Source organism: Triturus cristatus, chromosome 11 (assembly GCF_964204655.1).
Source record: "Triturus cristatus chromosome 11, aTriCri1.1, whole genome shotgun sequence".
Lineage (NCBI taxonomy): Eukaryota > Metazoa > Chordata > Amphibia > Caudata > Salamandridae > Triturus > Triturus cristatus.
In genome coordinates, this window is record NC_140594.1 from 989,479,845 (window position 1) to 989,506,571 (window position 26,727).

The following is a 26,727-nucleotide window of genomic DNA, read 5'->3' on the forward strand; positions in this document are numbered from 1 at the left end:
CTGCATATTAAAAAATATAAACAAAAAATTAAACAAAACCAGTCAAAGGAAAGGCAGTAAAGGAAGAATGGTAATAGATTGCTTCTTGATTAACGCAGCATCTCCATTCAATAAGCATCATACATGTCTGGGACAAATTAGCAAGTTACTTACCTTTTGTAACTTTCTTTCTGTAGGATAAAGGAGCCCTGTCTGATTCCTGAAAAACTTCTTGTTTCAGGTGATAGAGTAGATCCGGAAAAGTATTAGCCGTTTCTTGTCTCTGGAGCTACATGGTTCTCACTGAGCTCAAAACAGTGTCCCAATTCATTGCTGGAAGTGACATGTACAGAGTATATATTGCCCTCCACTAAGAGGTTGTGTTTACACACCAAACTCTCAAAGGAAGGTTGAGGGCAGATCAGGTGGATCAATTGGGGTAAGGGTGTTATTTCCTTGCATCACTTCTCTATGCTGTCTGATTATACAGTAGTTTGCCACAACTCTGATTAACCTGGACAGTCAGAGTCTCACTGAAAGAAAGTGTAATCTCTGATGGCTCGTTTTTTATTCCAAAGTGCATTGCGACTGTCAATTTCAGCAGCCTTTTTCAAAACATTTTTCTATTTAAATGGGGGCAATACAAAGAGAAAATATATTAATGAATATGATAATTTTAATGAATACGTGTAAAAAAGTGGTTCTGTATATACTGTTCCCAAATAGGTACAGTGTGCACAGAGTCCACAGTCCCCAGAGGTTTGGCAGAGGCTAAAGTTAGATATAAACTTATTCTCTAAAGTGGTAGCTTGGTCGAGCAGTAAGGCAGATTCAGAGGACAGTGTAAAGCATTTGTTGCACACACTCAGTCAGCAAATGGTCTCACACACTCAAGAACTGAACTCTAGCCCAATGGTTTTGTATCAAAATATATAGTTGTTTTATTTTAGAACCAACAATAGGTATCAAATGAGATGCTTTAGATAAATACTTTCAATAGGCAATAGGCTTTGGATGCAATAGATACAGTTGTTGCAATTGGCAACACAATTTCAAACACAATTATACATTGAGCTCAATGGGAATTTCTAGTTAAATGCAATTGATTACTTTTTGGATTACTTTTCTTACCACAGGACTGGATCCTAGATTCAGTCCTGGGACATCTCCTGTAAACAGTTGAGTAAAAACGTTTTGGTTACAGTTGTGATTTTTAAGGAATATTATTGTATTTTAAAAGTTGACAAAAAAACCTTTTCACATAGAATCACCAACGTTATCCTATGGGAGGCAATTCACATAGAAAAAGTAATGATAACCCTACTTACCTGCTAACTCGGTGTTGGATCCTAGATCCAGCACTGGTGCATCTCCTGTAAACAGTTGAAAGAATGCGTTTTTGTAAGTTTGCAAAATCGACATTTAGAAGAATTTCTGGCAAAAACCTGGCAATGTTTTCCTATGGAGGAAAATCAAGTTTGCGGTAAGTACGGTTGTAATTACTTTGCAGGGTCAGTGCTGGGCACCAAGATCCAGCACTGGGATCTCTCCTGATAGCAGGTGAGTAAATTCGTTTTCGTTATTCGGCTGATTTTAGATGAATGTTTTAAAGTTGTAAAACTCGACACTTAGAAGAATTTCCAAGTGAAACCAGTCAATGTTACCCAATGGAAGAAAAGTGAGTTATCGGCTTTTGGGTAAGTACTCGACTGGCAGAGTTAAGGTTCTGGGCACATCTTAGGGGTCTCCCACGGTCAGGTAGGTATGGTTGTTACACCCTCAGCGGCACAGGGGCAGCCGGGTGCAGAGAGAGTTAGGCCCAATGTTATCCTATGGGAGGCAGGGGGCCTTTGGTTGGTGGCTGCTGGCTAACAGGCCACGCGACTGTGGGAGCTGGGCTCCTGGTCACTTACTCAGGGCAAGTGAGGAAGTAGATTAGAGTAGAGGTTGCACTGCCAGGAGCACTCAGTCGGCTGGGTGCAGGGTGCTTTTGAGCCGTCGGGCGCTCAATGGATTTCAATGGAGAAGCTCAAGGACGAACAAAGGCTGCAAGCTCAGGACGAAGATTCTTCAGGTGCGACCACCACTTCGAGAGGTAAGTTGGAGGATAGGTAGGCACCCAGGAGTTGGGCACAGGGGGCCGCAGGGCGCCGGGTGCAGGGTTGCCTTTTGGCGACGGGAAACCTTACCCTCTGCTGGTCGCGGTTGGAGGGGTCTCTGGTTCTGAGGCTGCAGGCGTCGTCAGGAGCGTCGAGGTGGGTCCGTGGGTGCTGGATTAGAGGTCACAGTCGCAGGGGGGACGTCCTCATGGTCTTTGTTCACTCCGGCACAGGCCAGGCTTGGCGGGTGCAGAGTGTGCAAGAGTCACGGTTCCTGGCTGATGCCAGGGGCTTGTAACTTGCTTTGAGCAGTACCACTTCTCGTGGGAGTCCCAGTTAATTAGAGTCACAAGGCAGTCAGGTCCTCTGGGGTTTTTGAGGTTGCTGACCACTGGAGATGCAGGGGTTTAGCAGGAGCAGGTTCGAGGGTCGACAGGCCTATAGGGCTGGGGCCAAATCAGTTGGTGTCTTCCTCTTGTTAGCAGCTGCACTGCAGGTCTTCTTGTTTCTTGTTCTTCTTTCGGAATCTGGATCTGAGGAAGGAAGGAAGGAAGGTTCAGGGTGCCCCTAAATACTAAATTTAGGGGCGTTACAGGTAGGTAAAGGGCAGGGACCAATGGGCCCCTTCCCTGGGGTGGGGACACCCCCTATCCTGCCACTCTCCTGTGGGAGGAGGGCGGTAGCCTAGTCCTTATTGGGCAGGGCTCCCTATCTTCAAGATAGCGAGAGCCCGGAGATGTGCTTCACCTCGCCTCCCCCACCTGAGGGGTGGGGTTGGCAAGGGCTGGCACACCCCCTTTCCTTCCTTGGGGTTTCCGGCCAGTCTTCCCGCCAGAGTGGGGGTCAGAACCGGTAGGGGCCAGTTGCTGAGTACAGCAAGTGGCCTGGAGAAGCTCACAAAGGCGGCATGCCTTTGAAGCTTCCCCTGCCCATCCTGGGGGAGGAGACCTAGCACCTCGCCCAGGATGTGCATTGTTGCAGGCCCAGGAGAGGGGATGGCTCTCTACCCAGGGGTCCAGCAACATGTCTGCTGTGTGGCAGCCTAGGCAGCTCCTCAGACAAGACGTGGATTGTAGGTTAGGTTCAGGGGGCATCTCTAAGATGCCCTCTGTCGTGCATTGTACATTAAATCCCACACTGACATCAGTGCGGGTTTAATGTGCTGAGAAGTTTGATACCAAACTTCTCAGTCTTCAGTGTTGCCATTATGGTGCTGTGGAGTTCGTGTTGACGACCTCCCAGCACCATATACTCCTAATGGCAGCACTGCACTTACAGTGTCCAGGAATGGACCTGGGTACTGTAGGGGCACAGGGCTCATGCACCTGTACCCACACCACTGGTATAGGGCACCCAACTAGAGGGGTGACTGAGGTATGCCAGGGCAGTGTGTGTTGTGGGCATGGCACACAGGGATGTGTGCTATGTCGACTCTCTGTTTTGTTCCGCACCTAGACACTCAGCCTGCAAGGGCAGTGTGCGTCTGTCAGGGTACAGGGCCTCGAAGGGTGGCACAATAAGTGCTGCAGCCCTTAGGGGCCTTCTCTGGTCACAAGGTCCTGGGTACCTAGTGTACCATTTACCAGGGGCTGACATGTGGCCAGAGATGCCAATTGGGTTTAGGCTTCAAAACAGTTTTAGGGTAGGAACATAGGCCCTGGGTACCTGATTGGCAGGATCCCAGGGCACACTCAGTCAAAGTACATCAGCAATTCAGCAAAAAGTACGGGCATACCATGCAAGAAAGATGGCACTTTCTCACAATACGTTTATAATTATTTCATAACATACAAATGAGCAGAACTGAACATTAATATTTATAGTCTGCACTAATAAAGTCTCCTGGAAATATTAAAATCTGTCTACAAGCATTTACTCTCTTGTAGCCATAATTAAGATAATTCAACCATATCCTGATTTAGCCACAACCCAACAAGGCATTAAATCTCTCTCACTCTTATTTTATCCCACTTTCCGAAATTGTAAATTCGATGCTGCAGTAATCCATACATTTAGAATACTTTTGTGTTAGTTTCTTGAGCGAGATTAAGGTATTTATATTATCAAAAGAGACCATCTTTAAGAAATTTGAGAATAAACCTTATGGTTTCAGGGGTTATTCACTGTGGCAATAATTATTAGTCCTCTATGTATTGACAAAGGGTGGCCAGAAAAAGATTCTCTAAAAATTCACTTTTCGTGGAATAATGCTTTTTTTTGTCACAGTGGAAAATAATACCCGTTTCACCAGTGCCAGTAACTTTGTAATAGCAAACTCTACATCTGAAGACTTATCCATGGCACAGAGATCCTGTAAATCTATTAATAATGGAGAATTTGTTTCTAGAGGGGACAATATTGTCCCACCTCACTTGTCGTTTTCAGTGCGCCACATTTTATAGGGTCTTTACAGTGAGTCTGAATAAAAACAAAATAGGTCATCCTACTTCGTAAGGCATATCTTTCTGGTTGCAGAAGTATGCCTGGATAATTAACAGATCCAGAGTGGCTCCAGGTTCAAGGGTTTAACCTCTAGAATCTGCAGGAGTGGGTATCATTAAAATTTAGGGGGCATATGTATGAAAGGAAAAATTAGTCGCAAACGCTGCGAATCGCAAAAAACAGCGTTTGCGACTGATTTTTCGCTATTTTATATGTATGACACACTTCCACACAGAAAAATAAGAAATCGCTAAATTAGCGATTTCTTAGGCTGTGAAACATGAAAACTGCGAATTTCCTTGCGAATACTTAAGTTGCGATTTCTTAGCTTAGCGAAAATCGCTAAAAAGAAATCGCTAACTAAGAAATCGCAAGCACATGTATGAAAAAAATCGCAAATTGCGATTTTACGAAATTCGCAAATTAAGAAATCGCTATTAACACCAATTGCTTGCAGGTGGTAAACTGGTGCAAGGTACTTAAACCACCCCACAATGCAACAGACCCACCCACAATGGCAGCAATGTTCGTGATAGCCAGGAGGCTGCGTATTTGGGCCCTTGCTCAGAGGAGAAAGAGACAGGAACGTACATTCAGGCTGCGCATCACCCTGTTCCAGAACACTGAAGAGGACATCTATGACAAGTACAGACTGCACCCACAGACCATAATGGACCTGATTGAGGAGCGGAAACCCCACTTGGAGCACCCTACATGCAGGACACAAACAATTCCCACACATGTGCAGGTCCTGTGCTCCCTGCACCTCCTGGCGTCAGGGAGTTTTCAACGGGTCATAGCGGAGGTTGGTGGGGTGTCACAGAGTGCACTTTCGCGCTTCTTTCATGCCTTCATAGATGCAATGCTACTGAGGCTCTCACATCACATTTACTTCCCCACCACCCAACAGGCATTACAGCAAACGATACTGGACTTCTACCAGATTGTACGTTTCCCCCACGTCATTGGCTGCATTGACGGGACCCATGTGGCCATCACACCCCCAGCAGAAACTGAATATGTCTACAGGAATCGGAAATGCTACCATTCCCTCAACATACAGATTGTGTGCAACGCTAAGTATCACATCACAGACATCGTAGCCAAATACCCCGGCAGTACACATTACTCCTTCATCTTCAGACACAGTGGAATACACAGACGTCTGAGTGCTGGAGAGTTTGGGGAGGGGTACCTGCTCGGTAACTACATTACACACATCAATACATCCACTACATCAGTTGAGGGGGGGGGACATTGACTCACCTATTGTGTTTTTTTCCATGCAGGTGACAGTGCCTATGCAGTGCGCGACTTCATCCTGACCCCATACCTGGATCCTGCAAATGCTAGTGAGAGGAGCTACAACAGGGCACACAGATCTACACGCTGCGTCATTGAGCGAACCTTTGGAATCCTGAAGAGCCGCTTCCGGTGCCTGCATAAAAGTGGAGGCACACTGCAATACAGCACTGAGACCTGCTGTAAAATTGTGGCAAGCTGTGCAATGCTACATAACATGGCAATGAGGAAAGGCACCACAATTGATGTGACCGATACAGACACATCGGATGACGAGCGCCCTGCTCCCCCTGCCAGACCAGCACCCGGAGTTGGGGCAGCTGCTGGACGCCAGAGACGGACTGAGATCACACAAAACTACTTTTAGGTGAGTATGGATGAAATGAGACAACAAAGCCTGATGAGGTGTCAAGTGTTTAATCACACTCCACATGCAAGAAATAGTAATTGTCCCCAGCACATGTTGTACACACAGTGCAGAGAAGGCACAAGTAATAGGGCAAACAGCCTTTTCGGGTTAATGCACCCGTGTTGCAGGCAGTGTCCCCGCAGATGATCACCTCCGTCGCTGCCGTCCAGGGTGAGTGCCCCCCATGGTGCTCCCTTGGCCTGCTACCTGTCTGCCACTGCGGCGTCTTTCACCTGGCAAGGTTGGAGTGATGCTGCTGCGACTTGATGTGTCCTCACTCTCAGCAGAGGCCATTAGTGCGCTGCCACCAGCATTGGCTGTCTGCAGCTGTTCCACAGCAGTGGTTACCTGCGCCAGCCCTCGTGCTATGTCCTGGCAGCAATGTGCCATGTCCACCTGCATTGTTACGCTTCTGCGTGTGAGTGCGCTGGTGGTGGTGCAGAGGCGGTTGACTGCCTTTGTATAATTGTGTAGGCGTGCATTGGCACGTCGTCCAGCCCTGTCATTGGCAGCTTGGGTGTCCCTCAAAGTGGCACAGAGCTCATGTATTGCCGCTACCATGTTCCTATTGTCCTGATGTATGCGGCATAGCTGGCGATTTATTGACCGCATTGCCTTGCTTTGCAGGCGCTGTTCCTGCAGCATGCACTGTTCCAAGCCGGAGAACACGGACCCTTCTCCTTCTGTTGCAGTGCTGTTCCTGGGCCTTGATCTGGATGTGGCCTGTGCCCTTTGCCTTGCTGTTTGTGCGTCATGACAGGGCATTTCTGTCACACCCTGACTCCCCTCTCTCCTGTCGGTGTCATCGCCTGTTGCTGGGAATTCCTCGTCAAATGGAGGCAGTGGGGGCACATGTGCGCGCTTCCTGCGCTGAATTGGCTGCTGGTCTGTGTCATCGCTGGAGTCCGCAGGGTCTGCAGGCTCCTCTCCCTCTGCGCTGTCTTCTTGTGGCATGCCATGTGCTGTGGATGTAAAGGGGACTACATGAGTTTGTGTTACTGTCTGCATGTGGCACTCAATAAAGTTACAATTCTTTGACGGCTAACCTCTGACACATTTTCATTCAATGATCCCCAAAACACATATGTTGCATTTCATTTTGATGGTGTCATGGACACACAGTCAGACAGTACTACGAGTCCCATGATGCATTGCTGGGTGTGCTGTAAGACCTGGCCTGGATTGACATTTTGGGAGTTTACTATGCGCATTTGGGGGAGTGTGCAAGGGATGGGGAGGAGTGCAGATTGATTTTGCATGCATCTTACCTTGTCTGCTGGATGAGGGGTCGGAGCTGTCTATTGCAGCCACACCACCAATGCTCTCAGGCAGGAGGGTAGACTCCACGAGCTCCTCATGGGGGGTTGGCTGCTCTGCAGTGGATGGTCCTCCTCCAGTCTGATTGGCATCCTTGAGTCTGGCTGCCACCCTCTCCTTGGACCTCTGGCGCATATCGTACCACCGCTTGCACAGCTCCTCGATGGTACGTGTGGTGACTCCAACAGCATTCACCTTGCTCTGTATTTCGAGCCAGATTTTCCTCTTCCTGGCCTCTGGGACTTTGAGTGCCTTCTTCCCAAAGAGGAGCTCATGGCTGCAGACCATCTCCTCAATGAGGACCTCCTGCTCCTTTTCAGAAAACTTGTGTTTTCGCTTTCTTTTCTCAGCATCCTTGCCCTGCTGTTATTTGGGATCCATTGCTGGTTGCTGTCTCCAGGAAAGCCTCCTCACACTCCACAAGCAGCCTCTGGGTGTGGCTCAGGTGAGCAGGTGCAGGCAATCACTCCAGTTTCCTGTTTGTGATGTCATCAGCCTGCACCAGGCTTGCAGATTCCCGTTTTTGCGATTTCTTAATTTGCGAATTTCGCTATTAAGAAATCGCAATACGGGATTCTGCGATTTATTTGCGACTTAAGTAATCGCAAATGATTAGCGATTTATTTTTTACATCCCGTTTAGCGAATCTTAATTTGCAAATCGCAAAATATCGCAAATTAGGATTCGCTAGAGGGGAGTTTGATACATATGCCCCTAGGTTTTGGAAATAAAATAAATCTGAACTTATCAAAAGTAAAAGGAACCCAATTATACTCAAAACTGCCTTTATTCTTTCCAAAGCAATCAATGCAGAAAGACACAATTTCTACCAAAATTCAGGAATTGCAATGCAAAAATTGTTTAATGCACAGGTTTTTTTTTTTTTTAGAACAGTGTTGTTTGCAGTTTATTTTTGCATTTCAGATTATCTTCATTACTGTATTTTTCCCGTTCCATTACTGCTTTATCTGTGTGACTACAACCCAGAAAAGTGGGAATTTGTTTGGGATGGATTGCCACCTGCCACTCGATGTATTGGCGCTTTTTCAGTGTTACTAAGCATTTTTGGTGGCTGTGGATCTTTATCATTACAACAAACAAATGATGGACGGAATGCTGACACTGGAGTCAAGCTATCCTGGCTGATGACGGCTGATAGCCAGAAACCGGTCCTAGGATGCTTGATTCCGGTCCAGGGAAGACATGGCTTGTCAGTTCGGGCTGGACTGTTCCCATGAGGCACAGGGTCAAGACTGATTTGCATATGGCCATGTCTGAACTGGGGTGGCGTAGTGGGCAAAAGAACGATGGATTTAACCCAGATCTCTTGACTGGGGGAGAATGTCTGCATTGTCAGCATTCCGTCCATCATTTGTTTGTTGTAACGCTTTTTGCCCTAAGTGGGATGGGTATGCCCAGACGTGGGTCCTGTGCTCACTACGCCACTGGAGTCAAGCTATCCTGGCTGATGACTGCTGATAGCCAGAAAACGGTCCTAGGATGCTTGATTCCGGTCCAGGGAAGACATGGCTTGGCAGTTCGGGCTGGACTGTTCCCATGAGGCACAGGGTCAAGACTGATTTGCATATGGCCATGTCTGAACTGGGGTGGCGTAGTGGGCAAAAGAACGATGGATTTAACCCAGATCTCTTGACTGGGGGAGAATGTCTGCATTGTCAGCATTCCGTCCATCATTTGTTTGTTGTAACGCTTTTTACCCTAAGTGGGATGGGTATGCCCAGACGTGGGTCCCGTGCTCACTACGCCACTGGAGTCAAGCAAGCCTGGCTGAAGACGGCTGAAATGCCAGAAACCGGTCCTAGGAAGCTTGTTTCCGGCCCAGGGAAGACATGGCTTGGCAGTTCGGGCTGGACTGTTCTCATGAGGCACAGAGTCAGACTGATTTGCATATGGCCATGTCTGAACTGGGGTGGCAGAGTGGGCTAAAGAATGGTGATGGATTAAACCCAGATCAGTTGACTGGGGGTGAGTGCTTGCAATGTTCAACACTCCGTCCATCATTTCCTTTGGTTTTGCTTTGTTCGCCATAAGTTGGCAGGGTATGCTCAGACGTGAGTCCCTTGCTCACTTTGCCACTGGATTCAAGCAAGCCTGGCTGAAGACGGCTGAAATGCCAGAAACCGGTCCTAGGAAGCTTGTTTCCGGCCCAGGGAAGACATGGCTTGGCAGTTCGGGCTGGACTGTTCCCATGAGGCCAGGGTCAGACTGATTTGCATATGGCCATGTCTGAACTCGGGTGGCAGAGTGGGCTAAAGAATGGTGATGGATTAAACCCAGATCAGTTGACTGGGGGTGAGTGCTTGCAATGTTCAACACTCCGTCCATCATTTCCTTTGGTTTTGCTTTGTTCGCCATAAGTTGGCAGGGTATGCTCAGACGTGAGTCCCTTGCTCACTTTGCCACTGGATTCAAGCAAGCCTGGCTGAAGACGGCTGAAATGCCAGAAACCGGTCCTAGGAAGCTTGTTTCCGGCCCAGGGAAGACATGGCTTGGCAGTTCGGGCTGGACTGTTCCCATGAGGCACAGGGTCAGACTGATTTGCATATGGCCATGTCTGAACTCGGGTGGCAGAGTGGGCTAAAGAATGGTGATGGATTAAACCCAGATCAGTTGACTGGGGGTGAGTGCTTGCAATGTTCAACACTCCGTCCATCATTTCCTTTGGTTTTGCTTCGTGGATCTTTATCAGACACTTCTTTCCCAAAGATCCTGTGAACTTTTCATAACGCTCGACATAAAGACAGAATTTGCGGCTATTTTATCGCCACGGCTATTCAGCAATACCTTTGTTGGTGATATAATTTCATAAAACAAATTTGCTATTAAACTGGAGAGTTATTTACTGAGAAGTGTGAGAACTCCAATTTGTTTGGCAACACACAATTTATTTATTAGCTTTGTTGGTGCTGGTTGCAATGGTAGCCACTTTATAGTGCTGCAGAGTAAAGGCAAAAAGACCTTAACTTGACCCTTAACTCAGCAGAAGTTAAAACAATATCTGTGGTAGATCTAGGGCAGTTTGATGGTTACTCAGGTGGGTCATCCTTGGTGCTCACGTTGTCTTATTTGGAGCCTTGTCAGTTGAGAAGAATGGGAATCCCCAAAAGCTTCATAGAGGGATGGCAAAGCCTCTTTGAGCAGACATGTTTTCAGTTTTTCCTGAAGGTAGTCAGACTTTGAGGCATCCTGAACGCTGGACTCCATGCATTCCATGGTTGAATGCTCAGCACCTGCATCCAAGTTTCTTACAAATCTATCTGGCTTATGTAATTCAGTTTGCCTTACTTAATCTCACAGATACTGGAGGTCTTGTGCTTTGTATTCAGTGCTACTGGATGCCAATGAAATCTTTGCGCGCTAGTGATGTGATGTCCAATTTCCTCAGGTTGAGGAAGAGTCTGGATGCTTGATTTTGTGGACTCTGTAGTTTTACAACCTATTTGTGTGCTCAATTTAGGTAATTTCCTCATTGTAGGTGTACCATAGGTGAACAAAACCACACAGAGACGCCAACCTCACATCAACTTCAATCAATGATTTTTGTACGATGAGTGGGTTTCGTTGACAATACATATGTCCCCGGTCTCCAGGATGACTACTAAAAGTAATATGACTCGGTCTATTGGAAATAGTGGAGAAGCAACCGGCATAAGTTTCCTTCTGACAATTTCTAAAAGAAAATGCAGCTACGTCTCATGTGAGAGTTCTAGAGTGAATAATTGGAGAAGGTTTCTGCAGCTTTAGGGAAAGGGAGAGTTTAGCAAAAACATAAGCATACCAGTGTCCAGTCCCTAGCATATTGACAGCTTTCAGAAGTAAATGAAAGGTACACCACAGCTTAATATGAAGATCCCCAATATATGCATGAAGCTATTTGAGAATATCTTGAAAAATTCAACATATGCCTTCTTCAGGATAAAGAACAGCCAGTAGAAGCCTGATTCGAACTTCTCTGGAGGCATAAATTGGAATAAAGTATCTAATTTACCGCTTACAAGAAAATCTATTTCTTTGTTATTGCTTATAAGCAACAAACACAATCTTTTTATTCCGTCGCAAAAATTGCAAACATTAATTCTAATCAATAAATTGAAAACATGAATGTATCAATCCAACAGTTAAATAACATCACAAGATTTTTATAAACCTGAACCCTCCATCATTCATACTACATTCATCCTCAATCAAACAACATACAAACAGTTAAACAACATACACTAACCAATCAAAAACAAACAGGTTAGCGGCTCGACCAACGTTTTTGAAAATCAAATTTCATGTATGTATGTACACAATAGGGTGTTTCTATTGCGCGAGCCTTGCCAAAAGGTCAAGAAGTGCTGTGGTCAAAGACAAGCATAAAGTCAATGAGTAAGAGGAGAGGAAGCTGAGTGGTGGATGGATACTGTGAAGTATTGTTCTTTAAGAGGAGCATCTTCAACTATTTCCTAAATTGGAGCGGGGTTGGAATGGTGCAGATGCATGAGGGATGATGTTCCAGATTGTGGGTGCATAGATGGAAAAGGCCTGCGGTTTTATTTTTGCTTTTTTACACTTCTTAGTCTGCATTCTGATGATGTCCTCGCTGCAGGTGTGTCCAGATCCGCCAGAGATGGTGAGCTTGTCAGCAAGATAAGTTAGGGTGCTAATCATGATAGCTTTGTAAAAGAAGCAGCTGGATTTGAAGATGGGGTTGACAGCAAGGGAACCCAAAGTTCTTTCCATCAGTACTGGGGTGAAATGATCCTATTCCTCCAGGCCCTGGATGAGGTGTGCTGCAGCATGAAGAATGCACCTAAGGGGTGCCACTGTGGAGTCTGGGAGGCCACAGAGTAAGGCATTACCACCATCCTGATGCAAGAGTACGAGGGCTTGAACAGCAGTTTCAAAATTGCTTTCTTCAAGAAATTGGGACTTTATTTAGAAGAGAGAGCTGGTTCCAGGCGTCTTTGTTTTTTTGGCAATGCTTTCCTTGATGGTGAGGCTTGTGTCCAGAGTGAATCCAAGTGACTTGGCATTCAGTGAAATTTGGGATTCTAAGACATCATGGTTCATAACTTTGAGCCAGATTTGTACTGTATCTTGCTTATTGTTCTTGGCATATAAAAGGTATTTTGTCTTGATTGGGTTCAGCTTTAGGAAGGTGCTGCGCATCCAGGTCTAGATGATGGGCAAACAGTGTTTGAGGAGTTGGATGTCTGTGGCAGAGGATACTTTTAAGTAGACTTGTGCATCATCGGCATAATGGTGAATCCTAATGCTGTTAATTGTGAGCAGAACACCAAAGTAATGCCAATACTGATACCATTCACTAAATTAATTCCGGCAATCACACGTGACACTCATAGTGATTGAAAAAATATTAGTTAGTAAATATTTTATTTCCTTTTATATTCAATTTTTTTTTCAGAATATGTTAATTGATAAATCATTACAATCCAAACATTAAATGGACCATACAAAGACAATACAATATTTACAATCTCAGAGCAACACAAACATTTTATTACACGACAAAATACACTAAATACACCTAATTTGAAATCGCTCAAATTCCCTCAAAACTAAAGGAGAAAAAGAAAATAAATAGAAAGAACCCAAGGAAAGTTTAAAGAAATCACACAATTAAGAAGGAATGCAATACTATCCCAGGCAATGTTGGCCAAACAGTACGGTGTTCAGGTTGTGCAACCTAAAATTCAATCAATAGTACATTGTTTGTCAGCCTGACACCTCTCATTTGCTATCGATACTTATTTGGACACAACAAGGTCTATGCATTTCAAACCCAATATTAGTTTGAAGGTTACCCTCAGGACCTGGGAAAAATGAGCTGCAAAAAATGAAACAAAAAGTACATGTGTTACACAATTGTACGTTCCAAGCACTCTCAAACACCTCTATTCAAGTAAAAACAATCTCTACCTTATTCATTCTCTGTGATGGCACCCACGGTGCTTCACAGCTGGTTTTTATTCCACAGACGTTAATTCTACTGAAACAAAGTCCGGCATGTTGTCAACCTAAGCTTCATTTACCTTAAAAGTGTAGCACACTGGCCCGATTTGAAAAATCCGATAAAGGACGGCAGCGGACGGAGCGGATTCTGGCACACCACTGAAACAAATGAAAAAGCGACTTAACTGAAATGCGATCAACTATCACAAAGCAGTGCCCCGATATCTCTAAACCAAATGTAGCATACCTAAATGGTTGGCGTTTTAGCTCTGTCTAGTGTGCAGTCCTTTTCACATTGGTTGAGCCAGACGCAATTTGCGAGGGAAAAAACGTGCAGAGCGCTTAAAAACCTCAACCTGAATACGATAAGGAAATTATTTGCAAAGTGCGTCTCAAACACGGAATAATTCCTACCTTTCACTTCTTCGTAGCCGCCGCCGCCAATTCTCTTTGTCTCGTGAGAGTCGATGTGTATGTTCAGAGAACAGGCACCTTTATTCAAAGTCATTGCTACACAAACATCATGTGACGTCATCAGTAGCCACCTTGTGTCTCAAAGCATATTATCGATTGAATAAACTTTATTGTTCCGATCCACGGAACGTTCATAGTTTATAACAATTGAAACTTTTTACAATATAGTAATGCTAACCTGTGTATAAAAATGGGCATTTTGGTAGCTGTCCATTTATTATATTATCCCATGTGCCGCAGCATTACGGTGCAATTCTTTTGAAGATGTTGGTGATTCATTGCATGTTTATAATACTGAGCAATCGCTGCGATGGCACATTGTGCTAATCCCTGGCAGTGCTCTAAAATTGGGATCAATATTTTTTATGTTAAAATAATCTTTTAGTCTGTAAATTGAATGCAATGCTCCAAAATGGAGACCTTTCCTACACATTCCTACGATTAATAATCATACTATAGAAAGCTCGTTGCTTTGGCAAATTACGCCAGTAATTGGGGTCTTTTCTGCAACAATACAAGTTTTTCATATTGGCAAATCGTTACGTCGTCAAATTACGTCAATACATGACAGTACTCCAGAGCGTAATACTGTTGTGATAGCAATTAGTTATCAAGATGGTAAATCTTCAGTTCCACACGCAGCATAATGGATCGAATCAGAACAAACAACCCAATCATCAACAATGGGTCCATCACCTTACTTGTGCTTGGTCCATCACCTTACTTCTTTAAACAGTTGAAAAAATTGAAAGGCAAATGTCCATACTTTGTTACAAATTGTAGATCTCGGACAGTTCGTGAAGTCCGTCAACAGCAGTATTATATTTTACAATCAGCATTGCCTCTCTTTGCAACAATGTCCTTTCAATATCACCTCCTCGAGGGTTTATCTCAACTTTAGACAGAATAGTCCATTTAAGATCATTTATGTCATGGTGTTTTGACACCCAATGGTTCACCAGGGGTGCATTAGCCACTGTTCTTCGAATTCTTGACATATGTTGGGTCAGTCGCTGTCGAAATTCTTGATTCGTTTTGCCAATGTAAAGTTTTGGACATGGGCATACAATTCCAAAAACGCCATCCTTACTTTTGCAGTTAGTGAACAGATCGTGCTTCCAGTTAATACCATTAAACTCAAAGAGGGCACCTTCCATAGTTTGTGAGCAGCAAGAGCAAGTTCCACATTTATGATGTCCTGTGATTTGAGGTAGACTCAATTGTGTTCTCAACTTGTTTCTATTGAGTGGCTTTTGTGTCGCTGCACGTACAATAAAATTATCCACACTTTTGTCTTTTTTTAGAGCAAACAAAGGTTTACTCCATGATGGGTGCATCTTTTGTACTAGGTGCCAATTTTGATTAATCACCCTTTTGAGGAAATTAGTCAGAGAGCAGAATGTTGTGACACAGACCATCCGGTCGGTGGGCTCTTTCTTCTTTTTTTGTAATAATGTTTCCCTCGGTGTCCACCATGCACGTTTCATTGCCTGTTTCAACAGTTTTTTAGGGTAACCACGTGATTTGAGTTTTTCTAAAAGGTTGCCCACATGAAACATGTATTCCTCCTTAGTTGAGCAGTTGCGTTTTATCCTCAAAAATTGACCAACTGGAAGGTTGTCACGCAAACTGCGTGGGTAGTGACTTGTATAGTGGAACGCTTTATTTCTGTCAGTTGGTTTTATATGCAATGATGTGATTAGCGTCCCATGAAAACTATACACTTCCACGTCCAAAAATGTTATGGTGCTGGGACTAGAATGTAAGCTGAATTGAATGTCCGGTGTGCGCTGATTCAGCCAATTGTGGAACGTTGTTTGTTCAGATAAGGTTCCATTCCAAATTAGGAATATATCATCGATATAGCGGACATACGTTGTTATCTGGGTCCAAAAGTGGTTGTTATTATAGATGAACCGTTCCTCATATTGTGCCATGAACAATACTGCAAATTCCGGTGCAAAGGGACAGCCCATGGCGGTCCCTTTGGTCTGCAGGTAGTAATCATTTGAAACTTGAAATAGTTCTTTTTTAAGCCAAATCTTGCTAGTTCCATTATAAACTCACTTGGGACTCTTACTGGTCGGGACCTTTGCTCGAGAAAGATTTCAATGCCATTTAATCCTTCCTCCTGTGGTATTTGGGTGTATAACGACACCACATCTAAGGTCACCAAAAGTTGATTTTCTGGTGAGAAACTCCCCTGTTTGAATTATATTGAAGAAATCCGTTGTGTCCTGTATATGAGATGGTACCTCGGCTAGGAAAGGCTTTAAAAAGTAATCGACGTATTTGGAGATCAGCCCTAATATCGACCCACACCCAGACACGATGGGACGGCCCGGAGGTTGTGTGTCTTTTTATGGAATTTTGGGAGTATGTATAACAGGGGAACCCTTGGATATTTTCTATTCAGATAGCCAAATTCCTTACTTCCAATAATCCCAATATCCAGGGCATTACGTAGAATCTCAGAAAGTTCACCTCGTATTTCAGTTAAGTCACTTTTTCATTTGTTTCAGTGGTGTGCCAGAATCCGCTCTGTCCGCTGCCGTCCGTTATAGGATTTTTCAAATTGGGCCAGTATGCTACACTTTTAAGGAAATGAAGCTTAGGTTGACAACATGCCGGAATTTGTTTGGTAATGAAATAAGAATGGTCAAAATATTAAATATGTTTTTTCTGACTTTTTGTTTCAGTAGAATTAACGTCTGTGGAATAAAAACCAGCTGTGGAGCACCATGGGTGCCATCACAGAGAATGAATAAGGTAGAGATTGTTTTTACTTGAATAGAGGTGTAAGAGTGCTTGGAAGGTACAATTGTGTAACACATGCACTTTGTTTCATTTTTTGCAGCTTATTTTTCCAGGTCCTGAGGATAACCCGCAAACTAATATTGGGTTTGAAATGCGTAGACCTTGTTGTTGAGTCCAAATAGGTATTGATGACAAATGAGGTGTCAGGCTGACAAACAATGTACTATTGATTGAATTTTAGGTTCCACAACCTGAACCCCGTACTGTTTGGCCAACATTCCCTGAGATAGTATTGCATTCCTTCTTAATTGTGTGATTTCTTTAAACTTTCCCTTGGGTTCTTTCTATTTCTTTTCTTTTTCTCCTTTAGCTTTGAGGGAATTTGAGCGAGCTCAAATTAGGTGTATTTAGTGTATTTTGTTGTATAATATAAAGTTTGTGTTGCTGTGAAATTGTTAATATTGTATTGTCTTCGTATGGTCTATTTAATGTTTGGATTGTAATGATTTACCAATTAACATTATGAAATGAAAAATTGAATATAAAAGGAAATAAAATAAAATATTTACAAGCTAATATTTTTTCAATCACTATGAGTGTCACGTGTGATTGCTGGAATTAATTTAGTGAATGGTATCAGTATTGGCATTACTTTGGTGTTTTGGATTATATATTGGCCTAGCCTTACTGATTAAGGGCCAGAACCCTTTATTGATTGCAAGTTATCTGTGAGCAGAGCACCATGCAGAAGTGGAAGATGACAGGAGAATTTATATAGCGCAAACTTGACATGAAGGCATTAGAGCGCTTAACACGAGCACCAATTGCGTTGCGCAAGGACACATTCATTATATTTTTTTTTTGTTAGGCACGGGGAGATCAAGTGATGTCCCCAGAATCACAGGATGTTGAGCAGCATTGCCAAGAGTCGAACCTGGTTCCCCAGATTTGAGATCCAAAGCCCTAGCCGTTAGGCCACATCCTCTCACCAATTATTATTATATTATCATTATGGATCCCTGGAGGACATCACAGGTGAGAGGGATCTTCTGTGACCTGGATGTGCCCATGTGAAGAAGCTGGCGATGGCTGGAAAGGAAGGTGGAGACCAGTGTAAGAAATTGTTAATGGATTCTATTCAATACTCTACAGTGCACGAGAGTGGAATGGTGATCTGTGTCTAAGGCAGTTGAGAAGTCCAGCAATACCCGGAGGCAGGAGTCATCTTCATCTGTGGACTAGAGGGCATAGTTTAGGATGTGTAAGGTAGTGGTCCCCTTACTGCAGCATGTTTTGAAGCTAGACCGATAGCCGTGCAGAAGATCATTAGAATTGATGTTGTCTTGCTGTTGAACAGAGACTACAGTTTCAATGATCTTACCAATGAATGGCAGGCGAGTGATAAGCCAGTGGTTGGGGATGTCATCAGGGTCTAGCGTGGGTTTCTTTAGAAGTGGGAGGATCTTCTCGGCATGTCTTGAGAGTGTCTGGAAAAACGCCTTGAGAAAAGGAGACCCTGACAATGCTGTGAAGGGATAAAAGAATATCTGCAGAGGGCTTTGATACAGGAGAATAGTAAGACATCTTCATAAGAAGTGGCTTTGAGAGAGCTAAGCATGTCAGTGATATCTGGCTTTGAAGGCGGGCTATTGCAGGATTCTGTGGGAAGGGTGGGCGTAAGCATTAAAGCATCATTGATGTGCTGTCGGATCTTCTGGTTTTTTTTTATATAAAGTATTTTTATTGATTTTCAGAGATCTAAAACATACCTGCAAACAAAGTAAAGTCAAACAGCACCAACCCCCGTTCATTTAACAGTTGAAGGATCCACATTACATTCCCATGAGCCCAAAATGTTCTCACTATATACCCCATATATTAGGATGTTTCTGCGGGCAGCCACAAGTCGCATACACTAGCTCCTCCATCTTTGAAAACCAGTCTGTGGCATTCTGCCACAGATGGAAATCAGGGGCAGCCTTTGAAGTCCAGTGCCTGACAATATCACGCTTCCTCAACAGAGTACCCAGACCGACCACGTATCTCTCAGACCTCCTGCAGCTGTATATTAGAACACTGCCACACATCACCTAGATGAGAAATGCCAATCAGATCCCACTACCCAAACCTTTCCTTCACCACGTGCAGAAGTAGAATACCTTTTCAAGCGTGATCCTAACACCCCCCCCCCCCCCCCCCAAACCAGTCCATCCCGTAGCCGCTCGCCAGATCCCGAAAACCACCCCAGTGAGCACGGTCAGAGCTCAAGGAACTGGTGAGCCATATAAGCAGTCCGTAATTCTCTCCTGGATGTTCTGTATTTTTAAACGGAAGAAGTTGATGGCATTTCACTTTTCTGTAGAGTGAGGGCTAGATGGGTCCAGCAGGTGGTTGATTGTCTTGACCAGCATTCTGCTTCTGTCGGTGGTTTCAACTATGGCGTTGGTATAGCCCTTTGCTTTGCCTGACGTAATGAACTGTATGTGTGTTGAGCGGACACACTTCAGTATCAAGAAGTCCTCAGGAGTTTTGTTTTTCTTCCATTTTCATTCCTGTCTGCAGATGGAGTGTTGGAAGAAATTAGGTTATTAGTTGTCCAGGATGTCAGGCCTGCACAAGAGACAGGTCCACAATTTCCCCTTACTGTAAAGTAAGCACCTCATTGAAGCGCTTGACTCTTTCAGGGTAGCGAAGCAGAGCAGTCCAAGGCCTACTCAGGGGATAAATAGTGTGGGCTAGCAATCATTATTTGCCGGCACACAATAGTAACACTCAATAAATGATTGTCCAGAAAAGAAAAAGTACATTTAAAACAAAAAAGCACACGCACACACACACACACACACACACACAAATACTGTGCATTAATTTACATTTATATACATAAGGCAGATAGAAATACATTGGTGACACTCTGAAAACACATATGATCCCAAAAGGGTCATGACCCGCAAAATCACAGTACACCCCCACCTACATCAGACAGAACATCGCAAAATCAGGGAGGGGTATCACTTTAGATAAGGCATGCCAACTGGCTTTGTCACAGGGTCATCACAACAAAATATTGGATAAGCCTATTGGGTTTGTCAAAGGTTCACCACATAAAAATGGACCAAAAACCACATGTTGAAAATCATAATTTTACCATAATCAATAAACATGTAAATGCACTTATTTATGTCAGAAAAGCATTTAAACATTGATCAAAAAACTCACTGCTAGCAACATACTACTGACAAAGTATTTGGAATGAGCATCGTGTGTGTTTGTGGGGTCTTTTTTTTAAAAAAAACACCTTCAACCCACATAAAATGCAGCCATGGAACCAAACCTTAAAGGACACTGTACTCCCAGCCGAAGATAAAAAGTTCCAGGGGGGCGGAGCCATGCCGTCGATCAAGATTTCCGCTCGGTGAGGCTCCGGTGGAAACGGCCCCTTCGCTTCAGAGTTTGGGTCTCCTCGGGCTTCCAAGACCATCCGGCATGCCTTTTCACCAACTCCGCCACCAGCAGCACAGTATGGTGCGGTTTGGAGGCCCGTAGCACTGGATGAGCTGCTGACTTGTCCAGGCGTGTAGCGGCCCACCGCTTGCCTTGGGGGCCCGTGGTGACAGTAACTGCAGGCAAGCCTGAGGCGCGGGGATACCGAGCCCCACTGGGCTGCCCTCCTGATGGTTCCCCATCTCAAGAGTAGTGTGATCTAGGTAGAGAGAGGAGTCGGGCATGCTGTCTGGGCACGGCCGTGGCTGAACCTCGCCTCGTTAACCTGCCTGATATCCTGAGACCAGACCTGGCAGTAAGGCCCATGCGGCAAATCTCTGCCGTCGTGGGCCCTATACACCACTTCACCTGCAACACCACTGGACTATGCCTGCTGCCTGAGGCTCGCGCCGAGCTTTGCCATGGACACACAGCGCTCTCTGCAGTCCCTGCCCAGAAAATATGCCTGATTGCACTGCGAGCGCGCCGGGGAGCCAGAGTTTATTGGCCTGCGAGGGGGGGAATTTTGACAGAACAGTGGCAAGTTGGTGCCTCGCATGCCCCGGGGCGATTGTGGGCGCGTTGGGCCTGTGGCGATGGGTGGCGGGCTATGTTGGGCAGTCAGCTTGCATTGGAGACATTCTGAACTGCCCCCCCCCCCAACATCAAGATACAGCGCTTGAAGAGAGGGCAGGTTGTGTAGCTGACATTTTGCGATGCACTGAGTTTACTGAAGGGAGTCACCTGCTGCAACTTGACGGACCCGGCGGTAGGGAACCTATGGTGACTTCTAGTTAACTTGACGCTCAGCTCCGCCTTTTACTGCTGCCTGTTACTGCCCGGCTTGCAGCCACAGCCTGCATACCTCCTGCATGTACCAGCGGGGCACTGCCTGCCAAATGGAGGGGGCCTGATCTGTACCCAGCAAACCCAACAAGCACTTGCAATGCAATAGGTCTCGCAGTTGTTAGAGTTTGAGCTATTGGCACTGTAAATGGCAATGCCTTTTATTTATGTGTTGGTTTTTAAAACATAAATAAAAGGCATTGTCATTTACAATGCCAATAGGTTAACACTCTTGCAAATGCGAGACCTATTGCATTGCAAATGCTTGTTAGGTCTTGCCTGCAACAGTGCATGCACTGCACCCGCTCTCGCTTGAGAGATATTTTATACATCAAGGGGCTTGCAGCCTGCCCATTGCTTAACATTCGTTGGCCTCATTTTCACTCTTATTTGCTTCCTTCTAATTGGCCAGTGCATGCTGGTTTAACATGCTATTCTTTCTGCTGAAGCATAGACCAAGTACTTATTGCTTCATCTTGCTTACAGTCCTGCCACTGATCGCGCTGTTATTGAAGTACCACCTTTTTTCTTTGTTCTTCCCTGGCATTCTTGTTGAACCTCTTATGATTTGTAACTGTTTTACAATGCCACACGCACTTCAAAGAAGTCCTTTTCTTCTCTGAAATGAATGTCTATTGTGACACAGATTTTGTCTGCTACCAAATGTATTTTCACTAAGACAGGGACATGGGCGTAGTTGCTTTCTTTATGTGATAAGTTCTTTTTTTTCCCCACGTATAGGGAGATTAACTGATTTGCTCAGAATCACAGGGATGTTGTGCTGAGACCTAGAAAGCATTGGCAAAGCCAAAATGTCTCGCCTTTGAGACTATTGGCTCTGCCGTTGCCTTTTGTTCATGATGTGCAGCATGTGCATTGCCAACTTTGGCAATGTTTTGTAGCCATGCTGAATAACAGTGTCACAACTGTCCAGCATGGCTAAAAATTATAATAAAAAAGCATTTGCATAGCCAATCTTTCTCAACAAGGGGAGTGCCTTATTACAGAGACGGCGAACGGGGCATTGCTTTTGTACAGCAGTTTTTTTCTGACTTTTTAATGAACAGATGTGTGCATTGCTGAGAGAAATTTTGATTTGCAGAATGAGATACACTTTATATTTGCTTGAGGGGCTCTTTTGTTTGAAGCACTGACATAGTGAACCTTGCCGTATTGTTAACAAACAGGCAGTGAAGAGCCCATTTAGTGCAGTGAAGCTAAGCACAAACATGTAATGCTGCTAGGGGGATAGGGGCATGGCCAGGGCCGCTGAACACACCACCCCTGGGCACAGATACACTGACTTTTTAATGAATGGATGAGTGCATTGGTGAGAAAAGATTGTGATATGCAGCTGGGGTAAATGCCTAAAACATTAAAATGGAAAACATACACATACTGCAAATATGCAAATGACACCAAAAATGTTTGCTTGTATTACATGCACGTTTGTATTTTGATAAATTGAAAACATTCTTGAATATAAAACTGTGTCTATAATCCTTAGAGGAGATACCCTCAATACGCTGTCAGTTTTTTGTCTCGAATGCTGTATGAATCACGTTCCAACTTGCATATTAACGGTGAAAAAACACGTAATTTTGGGCAAGAGTGTTTTGCAGGGACGACTGGACACAAAGGTTTGAACTCCGCCACCCCTATACTGAAAAGCGAGCAATATCGGTGTCTTCTGAGCCCATGTTGGAATCAGTCAATCCCTCATTCTGTGAACGTTAGGATTTCACTTGTTAATGATAACCACTTGACTAGCCTTAACAGGGCGATACAAAAAAGTACAGGCATTTGTCAGTTTGTATAGGTTTGTTATAAAGCTAAGCCTGTCACAAGATGGCCCCCAATAGTGAGGCGTAGGGTGATGGTGACGTCAGTGCATCACTGATGGTTGTGTGCAGGTGGCTTTTGCTTGCGTTTGTGCCTGTCACCCGGCTGGCTCGCCATTGCTTGCGCAGGCCCCTCACGGCACCAGCTCGCTGCAGCACAGCCGCTCTGAGGTGAGTGCCCTCCAGAGGCGGTGCATCTGTAGCAATGGCCTGATGAGCGGTTGTAAAATATGCCATCCTTGACCCGGGCTGTGTCCTAATCCAGGCCGCTGTTCAGCAAGGAGGAGGGTGGGCCACAGAGCCCGGGAGGGAGGGGTACTAAGGCTCCATAAAAGGAGAGGAGCTAAAAGTGGAAGGCATATTGTGCCTGGCGGGGATCGTGGAATGAGACATGGATGCATGATGAGGAGCAGGGTCGTGGGTAGTTACTGAGGCACCATCGCAAACTTGAGAGAGAGATCTTTATTCTGAGGGTATGGAATAAGGCCCAGTGTGGTGGGTAAACGAGAATGGCGACCAAAGATACTTGGGTGAGGGCAGCATCAACTGTGTACAATGTAGGGATAAGGGAAAAAACCAGTGCTTGAATGGAATAAAAACACCAGCACTCCTGAGGAGGGCTCGTAAACCAAGGTAAAAGAAGTTGCACAATTGATCATAAATTGAGGGATAGTGTACTTGGTCCCTAATCGCGTGGAGGGGTTAACACAGGAAGCGGCATGACAAATCCATGCCATGGACAAATGAGGAGAAAGAATAAGAGAGCGACAATGGAGCCAGGAAATAGGTAGCCTATGGTTGGACTGAAGCCCACATAGTAGATACAGCATGTCTCTTCAAGATGGCACATGCTCGGTCTACAGCGGAGACCTAAAAAAGACTGTGATGCATCCAGCACTAATGCATTTTTGTTTTTAAAGCGCATTAGCCCTGGCTACTTCATAGCGCTTTTTAAAATTTGTTTTAGCCACTCCACAAAACATCTATGCTGCTGTACAGCATGGCTACAAAACATTGCCAAAGCTAATAGCTGTAATGGGTGAGACCTATTGACTTTGCCAATAGTTGTTTGTATTTTGTCGTACAAATTGTATAGGTAATGACAAGTCCACACAATTTTGTTTAATTTGAATAAGGCTGAAACTTAGCAGCTATTCATGGAAAAAGAAAAAGTAATTATTAAGATATACATATTTTCTTCTATTTAGGAAATGTTCAGATAGATTTTAATGAAAAAAGCTGTAATCAATACATGTTTTTGTTACATTACACATTTGTGCCTGCATTCTTCTCAGCGGGCCACCCATTTAAGAGATGTATGCTCCCTGCAAAAGAGTCTGTGTCCTACTTGCTTACTTTTATTGCACTCAAAGTGTGCTATAACATCAAACACATCCACAACAGGAATCAGCAATACATTCTGGTACCTCCATAGCGTTCATTTCACCACAACAGCCCCATTTCACCACCAGGGACTGCTAAACTGTGCCGAATCAGTTACTTTGTTCCTCTATCTAGTAACGTGCTATATTTAAGTGATTCCCCTGTATATTTGTGTGCATGGTGGATTGATACATTTGAAGCATACTGGTTTCACCAATGAAAATCAATTGTTTGTGAATCATTTTCTGCCTAGGCACATAAAAAGTGTTATTTTGGTATTTTATTTTGTAAGCTTGGGTATTTTCTTTGCTTATAAGCCTTTTCTTATTGGGAGGTTCTCTGATGCATGCAGTACGCTGATCAATTCCCCATGAAGAAATTCTGATTAAAGTTTTATTTTAGGTCTGCCTTGACGTTTCCGAAGTCTCCATCACAGACTGGTGCCTGTTTCAGTTTGTGTAGATAATTCTGTATTGTAAATGAAAAAAACTGTACAATATAATATTTCATTGGCTATCAAATCATTATTGGATTTAATGTTTTGCATATGACAGCAATGTCACCACAAGTCTTATAGCTTCATGCAGTAACAGCAATTAAAGGTAAAGCTTTAATTACTAGCAGTGGCCATGGTTTTCTCTCTCCCATCTGACCTTTTTACATACACGATAGCAAGGTGAGACCTAAAAAGGGCGAACACCCAGCTCTTCCCTACCCAACTCAAGCTCTCAACACTGGGGGCCCTCCTCGTACTGCCTGCATACCCGATTGATACCTCTGTGCCCTACTGTCCATACTCCTCTACTCGGGGGCCGTAGACAGCCTGGCCCTCTGGGGCCATGGGGCCTCCTGTCTCCTCTCATACCTACATACCCCTGTGTCCTGGGCTGAACAGAACATGGTGCGAGGCGACCCTAAACAACGCACGCTGCCCTTTGAGAAGAGCCACCAGAGAGACTTACTGAGAACCTGCACGGCTGGTCTGCACCCCACCGGGCAGATGGGGGCGGATGCCATTACGGCGGAGCTTTGTGCGGGGTTCTGCTCCATTGATGCCGGCTTTGACACTCTCACGAGCAGGATATTGGGGAGCCCGTTGAATGCCAGAACACCATACATGCTGGAGTCTGGCATGTTAGCAGGACAGCAAGTGTTACTGGTTAATATTTACACTCCAAATGTAGACACTTCAGGGGCGGTGGAGAAGCACCCCTGCACAGTCCAGGTCCAGAGTCCAACTGCAACAACTCTCCCCTGTGCAAGAGATTTTAAATGGGGGTGGGGGGGAGAAAGTTCTAGAAGTGGAGCACCCCATGCCAATTTTAGGGTACACCTCCACCCAGTCCCAAATCTTCTGCACAGCATGGCCCCATCAAGAAGTCACTGCTCCTAGGTGACATCACTGCCTGGGGGCTTTGCAACCAAAACTTCAAAGGAGAGCGCCCTCCTATGTTGGCGCCTGAGGTCTGAGTTTCCTCCTTTGTTCAGTGGGCCTAGGCTGTCCCAACCCTGGTAGAGTGTGACAGCTAATTAACAAATGCAGATTTTCGTTCCCACCCCTTCTGCCTCAGGAGCCGAGGGAAGCACTGTTCATTAGTTCTTTTGTTCCCTCTGCTGGGGAGTAGAGTAAATAACTTGGCCCATCAGGGTGACAAAATGCCTGGACTCTGATCCTGAGCTGAGCCAGAGAAATATGACAATTCAGGATGAACCATAAGGTGTACAGGTATCCTCTTGCGACTTGTGTTGTCAAGCTGGGCGCACACATTTCACCTCAATTTCACCTCACAGGATTTTGTAGGTTTTAGAAAAGCAAAACTGCACTATAAGGCAGAATTGTCACGATATGGATAATACAGTTGTTAAAGATTGCAGGGATCTGTTAGCATGAGCTGAAAGCCATTTTGTACTGGACAGCCATTTTAGTTAGCTACGTGCTAGCCATTTGCTTTCTCCCTCTTCCAGAACCTCGCACATGCTCAGAAGGGCCTAGCTAGTAGAATGCACCTGCTCCTAGTATAGAACTGTCAGGCTGTTCTAACTGATGTCAGCAACTCATTACTCCTCCTACTTGTGGACTGTGCATTTTCTGTATGACCATCTATGTGTGTAACTCTTCTCATGTGTACTTGTACCGCCTTCTTTTGAGCCCCTGTGTGGGTATATAAGGCCCCTGTTCTCTGTACCTCCTACAGTGACTTTAGTGTACTTTGTGACGCAATCTCCCTCATGTGAGGTTTAATAAATGCATTGTTTTTATATTACAGCTCTGTGCCAATCTCTTCTTTGTTGGTTTAAAAGGACCAGGTGTATCAGTGAAACCCCTGAGAAAGTTTTGATTTCTTCACAGTGTCGCTGCTGAAAAAACAGTAAACCATATCGTCTATACCCACCAGTGCTCACTTATATTATAAGG

At 44.8% G+C, this 26,727-nt stretch overlaps 1 protein-coding gene across 6 annotated transcripts in view; it reads right to left on the minus strand.

Moving 5' to 3' along the window:
* The window catches only part of HLTF (helicase like transcription factor), a 397,768-nt gene that overhangs the window by 264,405 nt on the left and 106,636 nt on the right, over nucleotides 1-26,727 (minus strand). The gene's annotated exons all lie outside the window — the stretch shown is intronic.